Consider the following 20,001-nt stretch of genomic DNA (forward strand, 5'->3'; position numbering starts at 1 on the left):
TAATATCCCATTGAGTATGGGATAGAAAACTTCATATATGGGATAGAAAACCTCACATGCCATTGAATATGGGACAGAAACCCTCACATATGGGATAGAAAACCTCACATTCCATTGCATATGGGATAGAAAACCTAACACCCAACCTATAATAAAATCCCCTAATATAACTTTAGTTGCCAAGTATTGGTTATGCAAAAGCCAGATGATGCCTCTTCACAGAGATAATCTAGTTTATGAATGTATGGGAAATTAATTCAATAGTCCAGTTTTAATTTTTTAATGTGGAGGTGGGTTTTTTTGGGGGTGTTATTTGGTGGGGGTGTTTTGTTTTAATTTTGGTTCTGAGTTTCTTTGGGGTGGGTGTGCTAGGGAAGAAGTAAAGGGTTTGGGTTTGGGTGTTTGCTTTCCAGCCTTAGCACAGGGATGTGGCTTCCTCAGAGAGGGTGGTAAGGATGCTCAGTAGGGGAACATGAGGCACTTTGCCAAAATATTCCTTATGTCTTTGACAGATGTGGAGTCAGTCTGAGTGCCAGCAGTGTCTGCAGGGGAGCTGTGGACAGTTCATCTATCACAACACTGGGGGTGGCACAAAGCTCTTCTGGTCTGCCCACTGCTCAGAAATCCTTGCTCCTGGCTGTGGAACTTCTGGCTGTGGAACTCCTCCTCAGCCTGTGTCCGGCCAATCTTCAGCCTTGAGACTTTCTAGAACGGTGTTCCCTGAGTCATGAGAGTTGAGTTTCAAGTCCCGCACCCAGGGATTCCACTGCTGGGCAGCATAAAACAGTGTTCCCAACTGCTGTCCTCAAGAGCTGTAGCCCCCTGTGACCTGTGTCCCTTCTCCCATCAGAGCTTTGTTTTGCTGGTGCCTGGCTTGGGAGTCCTTGCCTTGCACAGGAGACTGGACTGGACTACAAACACATGCTAACAGTGGTAACAGGCAACTTTATTTACACAACTAAATAAATTTCAGCATTTGTGCATGCAGAGGAGGAAGATTGGCAGGACAGAGGACGCCTTTGACCTGAGGCTGCCTTTGGACGAGCAGGCACTGCCCCAGTATGTAATGGTCATGGTCCACTGCAGCCTGCAGTGGATCCTGTTCATCCTGCTGCCCATGTCTTTTTTCTCATGAGGCCCAGCAGTATCTGGTGCACGCGAGTTAAGAATTTCACCACTATCTGGTATGGATGTGGAGCAGGCAAGAGAGGTTGCATTGACATTGGCTCCTCAGAGGGGTTTGAGGTCGACTCTGGCTCTGGTGTGGCTGTTGCAGTTGAGTGATTAGGAGTGGGAGTACAGCAGCCTGACTCTGTTGGTGCTGACTCTGGCTGCTCCAAGGGGGCTGAGCTGAAGGTTGGCTCTGGTCTTGGAGTAGCTGTTTCAGCTGACTCTGGACATGGAGTGGGAGTAGAGCAGCCTGACTCTGTTGGTGTTGGCTCTGGCTGCTCAAAAGGGGTTGAGCTGAAGGTTGGCTCTGGTGCTGGAGTGGCTGTTTCAGCTGACTCTGGACATGGAGTGGGAGTAGAGCAGCCTGACTCTGTTGGTGTTGGCTCTGGCTGCTCAAAAGAGGTTGAGCTGAAGGTTGGCTCTGGTGCTGGAGTGGCTGTTTCAGCTGACTCTGGACATGGAGTGGGAGTAGAGCAGCCTGACTCTGTTGGTGTTGGCTCTGGCTGCTCAAAAGGGGTTGAGCTGAAGGTTGGCTCTGGTGCTGGAGTGGCTGTTTCAGCTGACTCTGGACATGGAGTGGGAGTAGAGCAGCCTGACTCTGTTGGTGTTGGCTCTGGCTGCTCAAAAGAGGTTGAGCTGAAGGTTGGCTCTGGTGCTGGAGTGGCTGTTTCAGCTGACTCTGGACATGGAGTGGGAGTAGAGCAGCCTGACTCTGTTGGTGCTGACTCTGGCTGCTCCAAGGGGGCTGAGCTGAAGGTTGGCTCTGGTCTTGGAGTAGCTGTTTCAGCTGACTCAGGATATGGAGTGGGAGTAGAGCAGTTTGACTCTGTCAGTGTTGGCTCTGGCTGCTCAAGAGGGGTTGAGATGTAGGTTGTCTCTGGTGCTAGAGTGTCTGTTCCAGGTGGACGCATGCCCATCTGAATCAGGATCCAGTTGTAGAAGTACTGAGTGGAGGTGTAGACTCCCGGGCGTTTTGTTCTGACACAGCCTTTTCCCCAGCTGGTCACTCCAACAAGCCAAAAGTAGCCAGCATGGTTATCTTTGCACACCAGAGGCCCTCCACTGTCACCCTGCAACAGAGGAAAGAGGATTAGGGTGCTGTTGGGTGGCTGCTGTCAGCACTAGAGGCCTGTTTCTCTCTTGCAGCCCCTGCCACAGCTGTATTCATGGTACAAAAAGGCTTTGCTCAGGTGCTGGAGTCTCAAGAACCTTAGCTGGGAACAGGGTGGGTGTCTGTGAAGGCCCCCTTTTGTATCTGCACAGTGATCCTGGATGGGCAGAGCATAGATCATCCAGAATCTGGATCTGTGGGCTGCTGAGAACACTGGATGGGCTTTCTGGGCAGAGGGGCAGGCCTGGGGAACACGGTCACTTGGCAAGGAAACTCCAGCAGTGGAGGAAAAGTGGTTTGCCAGACAAAGCCCATGGTGACGGGGTACCTTCGCTGCTGGCTCCCAGCACTCATACCTGGCAGGTGTCCATGCCACCCCGTGGGTAGCCAGCACACAGGTTGTGGGTGTGGATGGCCCCAGCGTACCGACGGCTGCTGTTAACCAGCCGGATATCCAGGAGACGGACCTTGGCTTCCTGCAGGACATCACTCGGACCCTGAGCTGCAAGCACAGGAAGGAATGGGCACCCAGCAGCTCTTTGCCAGTTCCACTCCCCTGTCTGGGGGTGAACTCATTCCCTAGGGCTTGGCTTTGCCTCTGGAGCAGTTGTTGAAGCGCTGTGTCCTTTCTGTCTGCCTTTGGGGAGCAGGCCAGGCCCAGCTCTCCAGAGGCATACATCCTACAGCCTGACTTTGGTTTGTGCTGTCAGGAAGCCAAACCCATCTTGCTGGTGTGCCCAGCTCACCCTCAGGGCCCTTTTTGGGAACTCACCTTTTGCAGTGGCAGAACCCCAGCCAGCAATGTAGCAGGTTTTCAGCTCTGACACTGTGAGCGAGGCGTTGGGCACACAGGCAAGCTGGACGTAGTCACTGCACTCCACGGGCTTGTCCAGCTCCAGCAGGGCGATGTCGTTCTGCTGGGAATCAGCCGTGTACTCCTGGTGGGCCAGGAGCCGCTTGATGTGGCGCACCTGAGTTTCAGGGCCCAGATGGGTCAGCTTGGTGGCCCCGATCAGCACACGCCACATGGTGACATTCCTGCAAGGCAGAGAGGGGTCTGAGGAAGAGCAGAGCCGTGTGCTGTTGATGCCTTAGGATTTTAGCTTTTGTATTTTTCATCCATTTGTAATCCTGCAGTTTTTTACTGTATAACTAAATTCTGCACACAGTGTGAGCTGCTGCTGCTTTCCCATTCTGGTCACAAAAATTCCTCTCCAGGCCTGGCAATCAAGGATACCTCACTGCCTCAGGCCTCGAGAGATGGAAACAAAAGTGAGTTGAGGGGAGCAAACTGGGGGTAAATGACTTCATTACCTGAAGCTGTAATTAGAAGATTAACCCTAAATATGCAAATGGACCAAATTTATAGGTGTGAAAACCTTTGACCCGTGGTCAATTTTGGGTTGTAGCACTTGGGGGGGGTCTTTTGTTTTGCCTAAAATGGACCTGGAGGCCCTTCAATAAATATAATCACTTTTTATTCCTTGTCTGGCCTGTTTTTAGGTAGTCCTGAAAAGGCATCACTGTGGCAGCTCAGCACTTCCCTTCCTTCTGCTTCTCAAGGCAGAGAGGAAAGCAGGGCAATGAGGAGTGTGACTGCCCTAGCATGCCTTAGGCTCCAGGAATGCCACACTGGAGGCTGCTGGGCAGCAGTGGCACGAGCCCAGCCTTCTGAGCAGTCCCTCAGTTGGGCCCCGTAGTATTGAGGTGCTGCAGGCTGGGCAACTGTTTGTGTGGTGAGGATACCCTCATTCCCTGCTCCTCCTTACCTGGCCTGGAGGAAGCAATGGGCTGCTGTGAGGACCCACTGTGGGCTGATGAGGGACCCTCCACATGTATGGCCGGTGCCTATTTTCCTGGGGTCCTGGATGCTGACAATCCAGGGCCAGGCCCCTGGCAGGGCACCTGTGCCAGTCACAATTCGGTAGTCAGCATCTATGGAGTTGTAGTCAGAAGCCATGGGCCGGAGCCCACAGGTCCCTCTGGAAGCACAAAATCATTACTGCCCTTCTGTTCCAGTACCTGGGTGCTGACAAGGAGGCTCCCACATGGGGTTTGGGGTGTGGCAATGGGGGACAAGCACCCTCCTAGAGCCTGGGGCCATACCTGCAGTTGCCCCAGGTACCATGTGCAGGTCTGTACACAGCCAGCAGGATGAAGAGGTACAGGTACAGAAGATTCATCGCTGTCAGCAGCATCTGTCAGCTGAAAGAGACAAAAGCTTGTCTCTTCCAGTGCAGTCTCTGACGAGTGCTGCAGCAACTGCACTGTCCATGGCACCTGGGGCTGATGTCACAGAGTGGGTGGTTCCAGGTTCTGGGCACAGTGTCCTCAGAGGGCAGGGAAAGGCCACAGCCTCACAGAACCACAGAATGGTTTGGGCTGGAAGGGACCTTGAAGGTTGTGAAAGGCAAAAGGGGTCCCTTGCCTCGCACATGCAAAACGACACCATGGGCAGACAAATCTGGCACAGAGGGAAAGTCACTCCAAAGGCAGTGTTTGGTCAGAGAGGGTGCTCAGAGCCACCACACGATGGAGAAAACTAGCACATCAAAGCTAGAAAGAGGACAGGAAGGAACAATGCCATGTGCAAACTACTTGGGGGGATGCTTCAAGGCACATAAGCCTTAGCTGATGGAACAAACCTGGAAACTCCTGAGTGTTGCAAGAGGAATTGCTGACCATGGCAGAGTGCGAGAAGCTGACAGGAGTTTCAATGCCATGAGGAAGCCCTTCTGAGTCTGTTTATACATTCTCCATGTCTGGAGCAGGGTGAGTACTGCAAATGCCTCAGTGCTGCCTCTTGCTTTGGAGACTGGTGCTGGAGGTCATGGCTGCAGAAAACAAGGGACTGAGATGGAGAGTGCTCATGCACTCACTTTTGTGGTTTGGGAATGGCATTCCCCAGTCTGGTGTTTCCACTGGAACACTGCAAACCACTGCTCCTCACTCCCTTCTCCCTCTCCCCTCCCTTCTCTGGTGGGCTTGAGAATAGAACTGGAAGCACAAAAGTTAAAGACTGTGGGTTGAGACAAGAACAATATAATGGAAACAGCAATGAAACAAGAAAATGAGCAGTAACCGCAACAATATTAATAATGGACTGGGACAATTCACATGCAACCATCCACCCCATAGAGCCTGGCAGTACCCAACCAGGCTGTCATGCATGTTATCCAGCGGAGATTTCTTCCCCTGTCCCTGGAAAATGTTGTGGAGTGGTTCAGAACAACCTCCACGTCCTGGCCATGCCCTGTCCTGGTTATGGCAAAAATTTACCCCATCCTGGCCAGAACCAGGACATTCACCCTCATGATCTGCCCCACAGCTTTGGAATCTGTGCCAGAAGGTCTGGCAGGGCAGGGAGGGCAGTCACCAGGGATTGGCAGACGTTGGAAACTCCTTATCCCTCTCTCTGGCCCCTGGTTTTCCTTGTTTTATGGAATGGAAGAACACATGTCCAACTCCTCCCAGTATCTCCTTCACTGGAAATCCTCCGTGCTTTGATTCCTTCTCTGACATTCTGCTGCACCTGGGGAATGCAGTGGGAAAACCCAAGGCTTTGTGTGAAGGTCACTCCCTCAGCACTTCACCTGAGGTGCACAGGAAGGCTGCCCTGGCTCTACCACACCTCATCCAGAACACCTGGAAGCTCTTCCCTCCCCATTCACACACTCCCCTGCCTTGTCCTCCTCATCCCACAGGGATGCACAGAGGGGCTACCACACTTCACGGTTTGGTAGCCCTGATACCACACTCCTGACTGGAATGGGGTGACCCTGGGGCAGTTTTGGCCTGCATCAGTTCCATGTCCTGCCTCAGCACACCCAGGTTCTCTGTTGGCGTCTGTGCTCATCTCTGCAGCTTTGCTGTCCTGCACCAGGAGTTTGCTGAATAAAATCATCCTCTAGAAAGGACATGTGACACAAGCCCAGGAGTAAGCAGCACCATGGGAGAGTTCAGCAAGGTGCCCTGGGGACAGCCAGGCCAGGCAGGGGAAGGTGGGGGGACCACGGCCTCACTGAAGCAGCCACATTGTACAGCACAAAAAATAAAGCTAAATAAATGCTGGGATGAAATACAGCACTGCTGGGACTGCTCCATTTAGCAAATAACAGTTGTGGGGGAGATTTACAGATGTACTGGGTACATCTGGGAACTGGGGCTCCTGCTGGAAGTCTTCAATCTTGAAGCTCCCAGTTCCCAAAGCTGGTAAATCCTTCCCAGCAATGGCTCCTGAGGCAGGGAGAGGGGTGGAAAGCCAAGGATGGGGCAGAGATCAGAAGGAGCTGGGGAGCTCAGAGAGGTCTTCAAGGGGAAGAGGATTTGTCTGAAAGGCCCTCACTTTTCTGGTCATCTTGGCAACTCTGGCAGGTTTAACAGGAGGTTTGTCTGGAAACAAGACAGGGACATATTGGCATGATGGGTGCTGGCATATTCCAGTCTTAGGCTTTGCAGAGAGAGATTTGCTGTTTCCCCATAGGCCACAGAGGATTTTAATATGAGGTGAACTCCCCAAGCTTGCATCCACCCTGTTCCATGGCCTCTGGCTCTGAGAAATGCTCTCCTGTGCACCCTGCTTCATTCCCTCAGATCAATGGCTGATGTGCCAGCAGCTCCTGCTCCAGAAGGGCAGCACATGATGAAGGTGCCACCCCTGCAGCTGAAAAGAAGGTTCCTTTTGCCATGGCATTCCAGGAGGTCATAAGACACATCATCAATGGAGTCTGAAAAAAAGAAAAATTAGAAGTTGAGGCAGCTGCATTTACCAGTGTGGGCAGTCCAGAGAGAACTGCCTGGACCTGACCCAGTTTGTGGATCAGAGCCAGAAATAGGTTCCCTTAGCTAGAAATGAGACCTCTCTACCCAGAGAGCCAGCTGCTTGCCATTCCATTGCTCCCTGGCCACAAGCAGCACTTCATCCATGAGCTCTCACCCCACAGAGCCCCTAGGTAACCCTGAAAAGACTCCTTCAGTATCAGGGGCTGCAAGAGACCTCTAGATGAGCAGCTAGAGGATTAGGTGAGGAGAAGAACTGAAATAAAATGCGTGTTTTTCCCTGGATTTGTGGAAGACAACAAGAAAGAAATACAGGACCCCAAAAAACAAACCCACTCGATGGGAGAGGCAGGTGAGCACCTCTGGTTCAGGAATTACAGAATGCACTCAACTGCAGCTTGCAGACAAGGATCCTGGCACGTTCCAGCAGCCAGCACTGCCACCTGATCCCAGCATCCCTCTGCCCCATGGATTTACACAGGACCCCAAAGCCCCAGTGGTCAGTGAAAGGAAAACATCCAACTGTCCACACTTGGCAACCTACTCCTGGGTTCTGCAGCCTGTGGAGAAAGACAAATTCCCTCACTAGAAAACTAAGCAGGTTTGAGCTGGGCTTTCTCAAAGCACACTAAAGGCAGAGGTGGGCTTCTCCGTGCTGTTTGGGAAGTGGCACATGAACCACACGGGAATCAGAGAGAGATTATCAACTCCAGAGGCACTGCTGAGCGCAGCCTCTCCTGACTCCAGCTGGGCTCCAGCCCCGAGGTGACCTGTGCCTCCAAACAGAGGGGCCAGAGTGACCTGCACTGACCAGGCCGGCCACAGCTCCGTGTCACACTGACCACTGCAGCGTCCAGCCAGTCCCTCCAGAGGCTCTTCCAATCTCCACCTCCACCTTACAGGGGCATGGAACGCCGCTGATCACACCCGCTGCTCCCTGACCTGCAGCCAGAGGAAGATTTCCTCATTTGCTGCTGTGGCCAGTGGCACCTCTCTGTAGCAGGTTTTGCGTCCTGCTCGGTGCCCCAGTGCTCCAGACAGGCTGGCTCCGTGCTGCTGGGCCTCTCCCGGTCCCTCTGAGCAGGGCTGCAGCCGAGTCTTCAGAACAGCCCCAATTCCCCAAAACAGCCCCCAAAACAGCCCGGCGCTGTCTGTGTGGGGAACATCAAACCCACACCAAGGAATGGCTTTGCCCAGTGCCCCGGGATGGAGCAGCCCCGGCCTGCTCCACCAGAGCCCAGGGCGGCTCTGGGAGCCCTGAGGGCACGAGAGAAGGAAACTTCAGCGTGAGGGTCTGCAGCGGCCAGGGGAACACCAGCGCCTCCGAGCCGCCCTGCCAGACACGTACGGCCCTCCACCACCCTCGCAGTGGTGCGGGAATGTGCTCGCTGCTGAGGGCGGCCTCGCGGCTCGGCGAGCAGCTCGGGCAGGGCCGCCGCTGTCCGCTCCGTGCGGAGCGCAGCCTCCTCCGGACGCGGCCGTGAGGCGGTCTGGGCCCTCGGGTGTCGCCTCCGGCAGAATCAGCGGCTCGGTGGAGCTCACACGAAGCTCTCCCTGGGGCGGGACAGCCCTTGCCCGTGGGGTGTCGGGCGGGCCCCGGGCCGGCCGAGGGTTGCCCGGCTGAGCCCGGGGCCGCCCCTGACGTGGGGCTCTGGGGCAGAGTCCGGCCCGCGGTGCCCAGCAGGGATGCGCGGTTCTGTCTGTGCTCGGGCAGCACCAGAGTAGAGTTTTTCCCTGCTACAGTACCTACGCTACCCCGCGAAAGAGCATCGCTCAGGTTTGACAGGAGGAGAAATCTGTGTGGCCGTCAGCTATCACCTATGGCCCGGTCAGGATACTGATGGATTTTCTGACCTATTCGCTAGGGTCGTGTAAAATGTTAAACTGCAGATGCTTTCTGAAAGCAACTAGTGCTTTGAATGGTACAATCTGGATTACAGAAGCTTTATGTAGTGTTAGGCTGTGAACCACAATAGGTTTATTCTACAAGTTAATAGGGATATGCCAGATCATGTTACACTTCTGTTTTATCTTCTGTTTTGACCCTATGGCAAGCATCAGTTGGGTTTATTTAGCTCTTTATTAGCCCTTTATTTAGCTCTTAGCATTTTTCACATTTTGTGTGAAAAATGAATTAACTTTTAGGTAGATATTTTTAAAGAGGAAAAATGTATTTGTGCCTATTGATGCTGCAGTGATTTGTGGTTTTGAGACCCATCTTGCAAAATACCACATGCTGAGGCTGATTGTCATAGCTCTGAAGCCAGCCCTGGGTATGGAATGCTTTTCATTCTTTGGAGTGTTCATTCCAGGCAGTTCTGTGTAACGAGATCTTTACAGAGCATGGAAGATGCCTCTAGGGGAAGTCTCCATTTTGATTGCTGTGCCTAGACTAATTCTGATACTCCTGAGTTTGCTGTCAGGTTTTTACGATGCTGAAATGTGTGTTTTCCAGGTTCCTGTGTGGGCTATTTTTCACTAAGAATCTAGAAAATATCTTGGCTTTTCGTGGGGTTTAGTGCAAAATAGGTTTGACTGTAGGAACCACATTGTTGCAAAGATGAAGCATGCAATTAAAGTTCTTTCTAATAATTTGAGATGATTTAAATATATGTCAAATGAAATGCCATAGTCAAGGAACCAAAGCAGTCGAATGAATTGCCTATAAATTCCTTTGGCATGAAGCGTGTTGAGTGAAATGTTTATTTCTTCTAAGCAATAGGTCATAAGAGTGTTTAAATAAAGGTATAGTATATATAATGCACTGGAGCACAATCCATGGATTAGAGTGAAATTTCAACACTCAGTTCCTTTACTTAGAGAAGTCCACCTATGCCCAGATGGATTAATTAATTGTAGTGGTAGAAAATACAGGGTGTAAAACACAGCTGACTGTTGAGCTTAGTATATCACTATGTTGTAGAGAAACTCAAGAATCAAGAAAATTCTAAATAAGTAAATGCTAATTTGTCATGCAGTACTATGGTATTTTCAGGCAGCTAATCAAGAAAATTTGAATTGGAAGACCGTCAAACTTGTTTCATACAATAAAACTCTGAGAGACTTATCTACAAATAGAAACACAAGGAGCATCCTTTTTTGTACTCAGCAAAGAGCTGGAGTATGTTGTGCTGTTACGGAGGTTTATTTTTATAAACTACTCCAATGAATTTTATAAGCATGCAAAAGATTGTAAGTGCCCTGAAACATGTTTATTCTTGGACTGGCAATTACATACATGGATTCAGTTTTGATTTTCTTTAAAATAAAAATAAAAATATTTCTCTGGAGTAATTTGCTCTCGGTAACAAGAGTCATCTGCAAGAGAAATATCCAAACCAATTTCTGGGCAGTGGAAGTAGCTTTATTTTTTATAACATTCTTAGTACCTGTGACCAGGGTTGGTAGAGTGCCAGTCCTGCCAGCTTTAAGGAGCTGCATGTAAGTGTACCCTCGTTTCCTCAGAATCCCAGGGATGTGGACATTTCTTTGAGATGAGCTTTTAGGAAGCCCCAGAACATCTGGTGGTGTGACATCTTCCTGCATGCTCTGTTTCTGCACGTGATGTTTTCCAGTGCTTTCAAACATCCCTTCCCTTCTGTTTTTTCAGATGGTTATTTAGACCTATCTTGAGAGCTACTCTCTTCAGCCTCAGCTTTATCCAAGATACAATATGGTTATTATATAACCTAGTATTTTTTCATTTTACTTACATTTCATTACATAACCTAGTATTTTACATTGTTACTTGCACAGCAGAATAACTGCAGAACTCTGCTCGATCCAGGTTATACTGAAAACTAAAAAAAATGCTATTTTTACATGCCTGACATTTTTCTTGCATATTTGAGCTTAGGTATTATGTTTGCTCATTTCAGGAGTGCTTCTGAACCACAGTCCAGAAAGAAGAAAAATCTTCTTGGTTGAAGTTGAACATTTGTCTCTAAGAGTAAGAACAAAGCCATGCCAGTGCTTTCAGAAGACTCAGGTAATTCAGCTGCATGCTTTCAACAGAGCAGTGACTGAAATCTTGTCATACCTGTTTCACACATAAAAATAATTTAAATAGGAGTAAAATGTAATAGAATTAAGATAATTCAACTGAAGTTTCTGAGCAATTACCTACAAGAAGGAAGGTGGAATGTAAAAGGTGAAAATTAATAAAGTTTGTCAGGATCAGTTTCCTACTAACCCTAGAGCACCCAAATATACTCTGATAGACCTGAATATACTCTGATAGACTTGAATATATTCTGATAGATCTGAATATATTCTGATAGACCTGAATATATTCTGATAGGCAGAATTGGACCCCTCAGTGTAACAGTGCCTTCTACATGTGCTTACTAAAGATCAGCCCATATATCTCTGCTGCTTGCTGTGTCATTTCTTAATATTTTCTGAACAGGGGTTGATAAACATTGTAAATATCCTTCCTTTTAACTTAAAATAAGTGTCTTTGTTCAAGGCTACTTTACTAGCTTCTCCAGTATGCTGCCCAGGAGAAGTCACAGATAATAAATGATGCTTAGGATTAAAGCAGGAGTGAGTTTGAGTCTCCTGGATCAAAATCCACTCTAAGGTTCGTGGAGAGAATAGCCACAGGAATAGATTTGAACCCCCTCCACCTTTTTATATTTCCTGTTTTGTTTTGGTCCTGTGTTCCCAGACATGGTTCACCGGGAAAAATCTGGCCTTTGTCTGGCTCTGTGTGTTGCAAAATTGGGATATTTAAATATTTTTTTAGAAAACTAGCCACAAGCTTTGATTCCACCACAATGGAAATCTACACTTTATCCTTTCTTCCTCTGGTCAGGCCTGGCTTTTTATAGGTGCCTCAGAGTGGAAGGGGCAGGATAACACTTGTAAGCAAAGCTGCTGGGGAGGTAGAGCTGCTACCTGTGCAAAAAAAGGTCATTCAATCAGTTTGAGAGTCTGCTGTGGTACTAAAATTTCAAATTTGTAAGAGGGGAAACAAAGGGTTCTGGAAACAAGGAGTAATAAACATGAAGTGTTAAATGTGAAAGATAATTTCTTAAGAAATATATATTGCTTTGTTAGATTTTGCCTTAATATGATGGTGTGCTTGACACTTATGAGGGGAGTGTTGCAAAATGAGCTGTGGATAAACACGAGATAATCACAAGTCTCTGCAAATGTGATGATCATCAATGTGATACCCAAATAAATGTAGTGACTGTTAAGACTGCAGTAGAAGGTCCTGTGAGAAATGCTGTGTAGAATGTTTTTGTTCTGTCCTGAATCTAAATTTAGGGTTGCATGAAACTTTGGCCCTTTTGACATCTCAGCTAAGACCTGATTCAAATCATAAAGAGGAAATGGGATTCCTTAGGGATGTCTTCAGTGAAAGAAGTCTCAGCTACCTGATGAAGGTAAAAGTTTGTATTTATTTATGTACATTCTCCTTACAGTTTACTTTTTCTCTGTTCCCTTGATTTATCAACCATTTACTTTGCCAAACCTTTTTTTTAAGAATTCTGTACTGACCAAAGCATATGTGTGCTTAAGAACAAACACTAATAATGTTTGACAATTAATATGTTGAACATATTAAAACCGAGATCAAGGAGTAGAATGTTGCTGGCAGAGGTTCCAAAAAGTGCAAGAGGCTCCAGGGAATGGGGAAAATATGCAGATGGGATAGAAAACCTAATATCCCATTGAGTATGGGATAGAAAACTTCATATATGGGATAGAAAACCTCACATGCCATTGAATATGGGACAGAAACCCTCACATATGGGATAGAAAACCTCACATTCCATTGCATATGGGATAGAAAACCTAACACCCAACCTATAATAAAATCCCCTAATATAACTTTAGTTGCCAAGTATTGGTTATGCAAAAGCCAGATGATGCCTCTTCACAGAGATAATCTAGTTTATGAATGTATGGGAAATTAATTCAATAGTCCAGTTTTAATTTTTTAATGTGGAGGTGGGTTTTTTTGGGGGTGTTATTTGGTGGGGGTGTTTTGTTTTAATTTTGGTTCTGAGTTTCTTTGGGGTGGGTGTGCTAGGGAAGAAGTAAAGGGTTTGGGTTTGGGTGTTTGCTTTCCAGCCTTAGCACATGGATGTGGCTTCCTCAGAGAGGGTGGTAAGGATGCTCAGTAGGGGAACATGAGGCACTTTGCCAAAATATTCCTTATGTCTTTGACAGATGTGGAGTCAGTCTGAGTGCCAGCAGTGTCTGCAGGGGAGCTGTGGACAGTTCATCTATCACAACACTGGGGGTGGCACAAAGCTCTTCTGGTCTGCCCACTGCTCAGAAATCCTTGCTCCTGGCTGTGGAACTTCTGGCTGTGGAACTCCTCCTCAGCCTGTGTCCGGCCAATCTTCAGCCTTGAGACTTTCTAGAACGGTGTTCCCTGAGTCATGAGAGTTGAGTTTCAAGTCCCGCACCCAGGGATTCCACTGCTGGGCAGCATAAAACAGTGTTCCCAACTGCTGTCCTCAAGAGCTGTAGCCCCCTGTGACCTGTGTCCCTTCTCCCATCAGAGCTTTGTTTTGCTGGTGCCTGGCTTGGGAGTCCTTGCCTTGCACAGGAGACTGGACTGGACTACAAACACATGCTAACAGTGGTAACAGGCAACTTTATTTACACAACTAAATAAATTTCAGCATTTGTGCATGCAGAGGAGGAAGATTGGCAGGACAGAGGACGCCTTTGACCTGAGGCTGCCTTTGGACGAGCAGGCACTGCCCCAGTATGTAATGGTCATGGTCCACTGCAGCCTGCAGTGGATCCTGTTCATCCTGCTGCCCATGTCTTTTTTCTCATGAGGCCCAGCAGTATCTGGTGCACCCGAGTTAAGAATTTCACCACTATCTGGTATGGATGTGGAGCAGGCAAGAGAGGTTGCCTTGACATTGGCTCCTCAGAGGGGTTTGAGGTCGACTCTGGCTCTGGTGTGGCTGTTGCAGTTGAGTGATCAGGAGTGGGAGTACAGCAGCCTGACTCTGTTGGTGCTGACTCTGGCTGCTCCAAGGGGGCTGAGCTGAAGGTTGGCTCTGGTCTTGGAGTAGCTGTTTCAGCTGACTCAGGATATGGAGTGGGAGTAGAGCAGCCTGACTCTGTTGGTGTTGGCTCTGGCTGCTCAAAAGAGGTTGAGCTGAAGGTTGGCTCTGGTGCTGGAGTGGCTGTTTCAGCTGACTCTGGACATGGAGTGGGAGTAGAGCAGCCTGACTCTGTTGGTGTTGGCTCTGGCTGCTCAAAAGAGGTTGAGCTGAAGGTTGGCTCTGGTGCTGGAGTAGCTGTTTCAGCTGACTCTGGACATGGAGTGGGAGTAGAGCAGCCTGACTCTGTTGGTGTTGGCTCTGGCTGCTCAAAAGGGGTTGAGCTGAAGGTTGGCTCTGGTGCTGGAGTGGCTGTTTCAGCTGACTCTGGACATGGAGTGGGAGTAGAGCAGCCTGACTCTGTTGGTGCTGACTCTGGCTGCTCCAAGGGGGCTGAGCTGAAGGTTGGCTCTGGTCTTGGAGTAGCTGTTTCAGCTGACTCAGGATATGGAGTGGGAGTAGAGCAGTTTGACTCTGTCAGTGTTGGCTCTGGCTGCTCAAGAGGGGTTGAGATGTAGGTTGTCTCTGGTGCTAGAGTGTCTGTTCCAGGTGGACGCATGCCCATCTGAATCAGGATCCAGTTGTAGAAGTACTGAGTGGAGGTGTAGACTCCCGGGCGTTTTGTTCTGACACAGCCTTTTCCCCAGCTGGTCACTCCAACAAGCCAAAAGTAGCCAGCATGGTTATCTTTGCACACCAGAGGCCCTCCACTGTCACCCTGCAACAGAGGAAAGAGGATTAGGGTGCTGTTGGGTGGCTGCTGTCAGCACTAGAGGCCTGTTTCTCTCTTGCAGCCCCTGCCACAGCTGTATTCATGGTACAAAAAGGCTTTGCTCAGGTGCTGGAGTCTCAAGAACCTTAGCTGGGAACAGGGTGGGTGTCTGTGAAGGCCCCCTTTTGTATCTGCACAGTGATCCTGGATGGGCAGAGCATAGATCATCCAGAATCTGGATCTGTGGGCTGCTGAGAACACTGGATGGGCTTTCTGGGCAGAGGGGCAGGCCTGGGGAACACGGTCACTTGGCAAGGAAACTCCAGCAGTGGAGGAAAAGTGGTTTGCCAGACAAAGCCCATGGTGACGGGGTACCTTCGCTGCTGGCTCCCAGCACTCATACCTGGCAGGTGTCCATGCCACCCCGTGGGTAGCCAGCACACAGGTTGTGGGTGTGGATGGCCCCAGCGTACCGACGGCTGCTGTTAACCAGCCGGATATCCAGGAGACGGACCTTGGCTTCCTGCAGGACATCACTCGGACCCTGAGCTGCAAGCACAGGAAGGAATGGGCACCCAGCAGCTCTTTGCCAGTTCCACTCCCCTGTCTGGGGGTGAACTCATTCCCTAGGGCTTGGCTTTGCCTCTGGAGCAGTTGTTGAAGCGCTGTGTCCTTTCTGTCTGCCTTTGGGGAGCAGGCCAGGCCCAGCTCTCCAGAGGCATACATCCTACAGCCTGACTTTGGTTTGTGCTGTCAGGAAGCCAAACCCATCTTGCTGGTGTGCCCAGCTCACCCTCAGGGCCCTTTTTGGGAACTCACCTTTTGCAGTGGCAGAACCCCAGCCAGCAATGTAGCAGGTTTTCAGCTCTGACACTGTGAGCGAGGCGTTGGGCACGCAGGCAAGCTGGACGTAGTCACTGCACTCCACGGGCTTGTCCAGCTCCAGCAGGGCGATGTCGTTCTGCTGGGAATCAGCCGTGTACTCCTGGTGGGCCAGGAGCCGCTTGATGTGGCGCACCTGAGTTTCAGGGCCCAGATGGGTCAGCTTGGTGGCCCCGATCAGCACACGCCACATGGTGACATTCCTGCAAGGCAGAGAGGGGTCTGAGGAAGAGCAGAGCCGTGTGCTGTTGATGCCTTAGGATTTTAGCTTTTGTATTTTTCATCCATTTGTAATCCTGCAGTTTTTTACTGTATAACTAAATTCTGCACACAGTGTGAGCTGCTGCTGCTTTCCCATTCTGGTCACAAAAATTCCTCTCCAGGCCTGGCAATCAAGGATACCTCACTGCCTCAGGCCTCGAGAGATGGAAACAAAAGTGAGTTGAGGGGAGCAAACTGGGGGTAAATGACTTCATTACCTGAAGCTGTAATTAGAAGATTAACCCTAAATATGCAAATGGACCAAATTTATAGGTGTGAAAACCTTTGACCCGTGGTCAATTTTGGGTTGTAGCACTTGGGGGGGGTCTTTTGTTTTGCCTAAAATGGACCTGGAGGCCCTTCAATAAATATAATCACTTTTTATTCCTTGTCTGGCCTGTTTTTAGGTAGTCCTGAAAAGGCATCACTGTGGCAGCTCAGCACTTCCCTTCCTTCTGCTTCTCAAGGCAGAGAGGAAAGCAGGGCAATGAGGAGTGTGACTGCCCTAGCATGCCTTAGGCTCCAGGAATGCCACACTGGAGGCTGCTGGGCAGCAGTGGCACGAGCCCAGCCTTCTGAGCAGTCCCTCAGTTGGGCCCCGTAGTATTGAGGTGCTGCAGGCTGGGCAACTGTTTGTGTGGTGAGGATACCCTCATTCCCTGCTCCTCCTTACCTGGCCTGGAGGAAGCAATGGGCTGCTGTGAGGACCCACTGTGGGCTGATGAGGGACCCTCCACATGTATGGCCGGTGCCTATTTTCCTGGGGTCCTGGATGCTGACAATCCAGGGCCAGGCCCCTGGCAGGGCACCTGTGCCAGTCACAATTCGGTAGTCAGCATCTATGGAGTTGTAGTCAGAAGCCATGGGCCGGAGCCCACAGGTCCCTCTGGAAGCACAAAATCATTACTGCCCTTCTGTTCCAGTACCTGGGTGCTGGCAAGGAGGCTCCCACATGGGGTTTGGGGTGTGGCAATGGGGGACAAGCACCCTCCTAGAGCCTGGGGCCATACCTGCAGTTGCCCCAGGTACCATGTGCAGGTCTGTACACAGCCAGCAGGATGAAGAGGTACAGGTACAGAAGATTCATCGCTGTCAGCAGCATCTGTCAGCTGAAAGAGACAAAAGCTTGTCTCTTCCAGTGCAGTCTCTGACGAGTGCTGCAGCAACTGCACTGTCCATGGCACCTGGGGCTGATGTCACAGAGTGGGTGGTTCCAGGTTCTGGGCACAGTGTCCTCAGAGGGCAGGGAAAGGCCACAGCCTCACAGAACCACAGAATGGTTTGGGCTGGAAGGGACCTTGAAGGTTGTGAAAGGCAAAAGGGGTCCCTTGCCTCGCACATGCAAAACGACACCATGGGCAGACAAATCTGGCACAGAGGGAAAGTCACTCCAAAGGCAGTGTTTGGTCAGAGAGGGTGCTCAGAGCCACCACACGATGGAGAAAACTAGCACATCAAAGCTAGAAAGAGGACAGGAAGGAACAATGCCATGTGCAAACTACTTGGGGGGATGCTTCAAGGCACATAAGCCTTAGCTGATGGAACAAACCTGGAAACTCCTGAGTGTTGCAAGAGGAATTGCTGACCATGGCAGAGTGCGAGAAGCTGACAGGAGTTTCAATGCCATGAGGAAGCCCTTCTGAGTCTGTTTATACATTCTCCATGTCTGGAGCAGGGTGAGTACTGCAAATGCCTCAGTGCTGCCTCTTGCTTTGGAGACTGGTGCTGGAGGTCATGGCTGCAGAAAACAAGGGACTGAGATGGAGAGTGCTCATGCACTCACTTTTGTGGTTTGGGAATGGCATTCCCCAGTCTGGTGTTTCCACTGGAACACTGCAAACCACTGCTCCTCACTCCCTTCTCCCTCTCCCCTCCCTTCTCTGGTGGGCTTGAGAATAGAACTGGAAGCACAAAAGTTAAAGACTGTGGGTTGAGACAAGAACAATATAATGGAAACAGCAATGAAACAAGAAAATGAGCAGTAACCGCAACAATATTAATAATGGACTGGGACAATTCACATGCAACCATCCACCCCATAGAGCCTGGCAGTACCCAACCAGGCTGTCATGCATGTTATCCAGCGGAGATTTCTTCCCCTGTCCCTGGAAAATGTTGTGGAGTGGTTCAGAACAACCTCCACGTCCTGGCCATGCCCTGTCCTGGTTATGGCAAAAATTTACCCCATCCTGGCCAGAACCAGGACATTCACCCTCATGATCTGCCCCACAGCTTTGGAATCTGTGCCAGAGGGTCTGGCAGGGCAGGGAGGGCAGTCACCAGGGATTGGCAGACGTTGGAAACTCCTTATCCCTCTCTCTGGCCCCTGGTTTTCCTTGTTTTATGGAATGGAAGAACACATGTCCAACTCCTCCCAGTATCTCCTTCACTGGAAATCCTCCGTGCTTTGATTCCTTCTCTGACATTCTGCTGCACCTGGGGAATGCAGTGGGAAAACCCAAGGCTTTGTGTGAAGGTCACTCCCTCAGCACTTCACCTGAGGTGCACAGGAAGGCTGCCCTGGCTCTACCACACCTCATCCAGAACACCTGGAAGCTCTTCCCTCCCCATTCACACACTCCCCTGCCTTGTCCTCCTCATCCCACAGGGATGCACAGAGGGGCTACCACACTTCACGGTTTGGTAGCCCTGATACCACACTCCTGACTGGAATGGGGTGACCCTGGGGCAGTTTTGGCCTGCATCAGTTCCATGTCCTGCCTCAGCACACCCAGGTTCTCTGTTGGCGTCTGTGCTCATCTCTGCAGCTTTGCTGTCCTGCACCAGGAGTTTGCTGAATAAAATCATCCTCTAGAAAGGACATGTGACACAAGCCCAGGAGTAAGCAGCACCATGGGAGAGTTCAGCAAGGTGCCCTGGGGACAGCCAGGCCAGGCAGGGGAAGGTGGGGGGACCACGGCCTCACTGAAGCAGCCACATTGTACAGCACAAAAAATAAAGCTAAATAAATGCTGGGATGAAATACAGCACTGCTGGGACTGCTCCATTTAGCAAATAACAGTTGTGGGGGAGATTTACAGATGTACTGGGTACATCTGGGAACTGGGGCTCCTGCTGGAAGTCTTCAATCTTGAAGCTCCCAGTTCCCAAAGCTGGTAAATCCTTCCCAGCAATGGCTCCTGAGGCAGGGAGAGGGGTGGAAAGCCAAGGATGGGGCAGAGATCAGAAGGAGCTGGGGAGCTCAGAGAGGTCTTCAAGGGGAAGAGGATTTGTCTGAAAGGCCCTCACTTTTCTGGTCATCTTGGCAACTCTGGCAGGTTTAACAGGAGGTTTGTCTGGAAACAAGACAGGGACATATTGGCATGATGGGTGCTGGCATATTCCAGTCTTAGGCTTTGCAGAGAGAGATTTGCTGTTTCCCCATAGGCCACAGAGGATTTTAATATGAGGTGAACTCCCCAAGCTTGCATCCACCCTGTTCCATGGCCTCTGGCTCTGAGAAATGCTCTCCTGTGCACCCTGCTTCATTCCCTCAGATCAATGGCTGATGTGCCAGCAGCTCCTGCTCCAGAAGGGCAGCACATGATGAAGGTGCCACCCCTGCAGCTGAAAAGAAGGTTCCTTTTGCCATGGCATTCCAGGAGGTCATAAGACACATCATCAATGGAGTCTGAAAAAAAGAAAAATTAGAAGTTGAGGCAGCTGCATTTACCAGTGTGGGCAGTCCAGAGAGAACTGCCTGGACCTGACCCAGTTTGTGGATCAGAGCCAGAAATAGGTTCCCTTAGCTAGAAATGAGACCTCTCTACCCAGAGAGCCAGCTGCTTGCCATTCCATTGCTCCCTGGCCACAAGCAGCACTTCATCCATGAGCTCTCACCCCACAGAGCCCCTAGGTAACCCTGAAAAGACTCCTTCAGTATCAGGGGCTGCAAGAGACCTCTAGATGAGCAGCTAGAGGATTAGGTGAGGAGAAGAACTGAAATAAAATGCGTGTTTTTCCCTGGATTTGTGGAAGACAACAAGAAAGAAATACAGGACCCCAAA

This window comes from Lonchura striata, chromosome 27 (genome assembly GCF_050655825.1).
Source record: "Lonchura striata isolate lonStrDom1 chromosome 27, ASM5065582v1, whole genome shotgun sequence".
Lineage (NCBI taxonomy): Eukaryota > Metazoa > Chordata > Aves > Passeriformes > Estrildidae > Lonchura > Lonchura striata.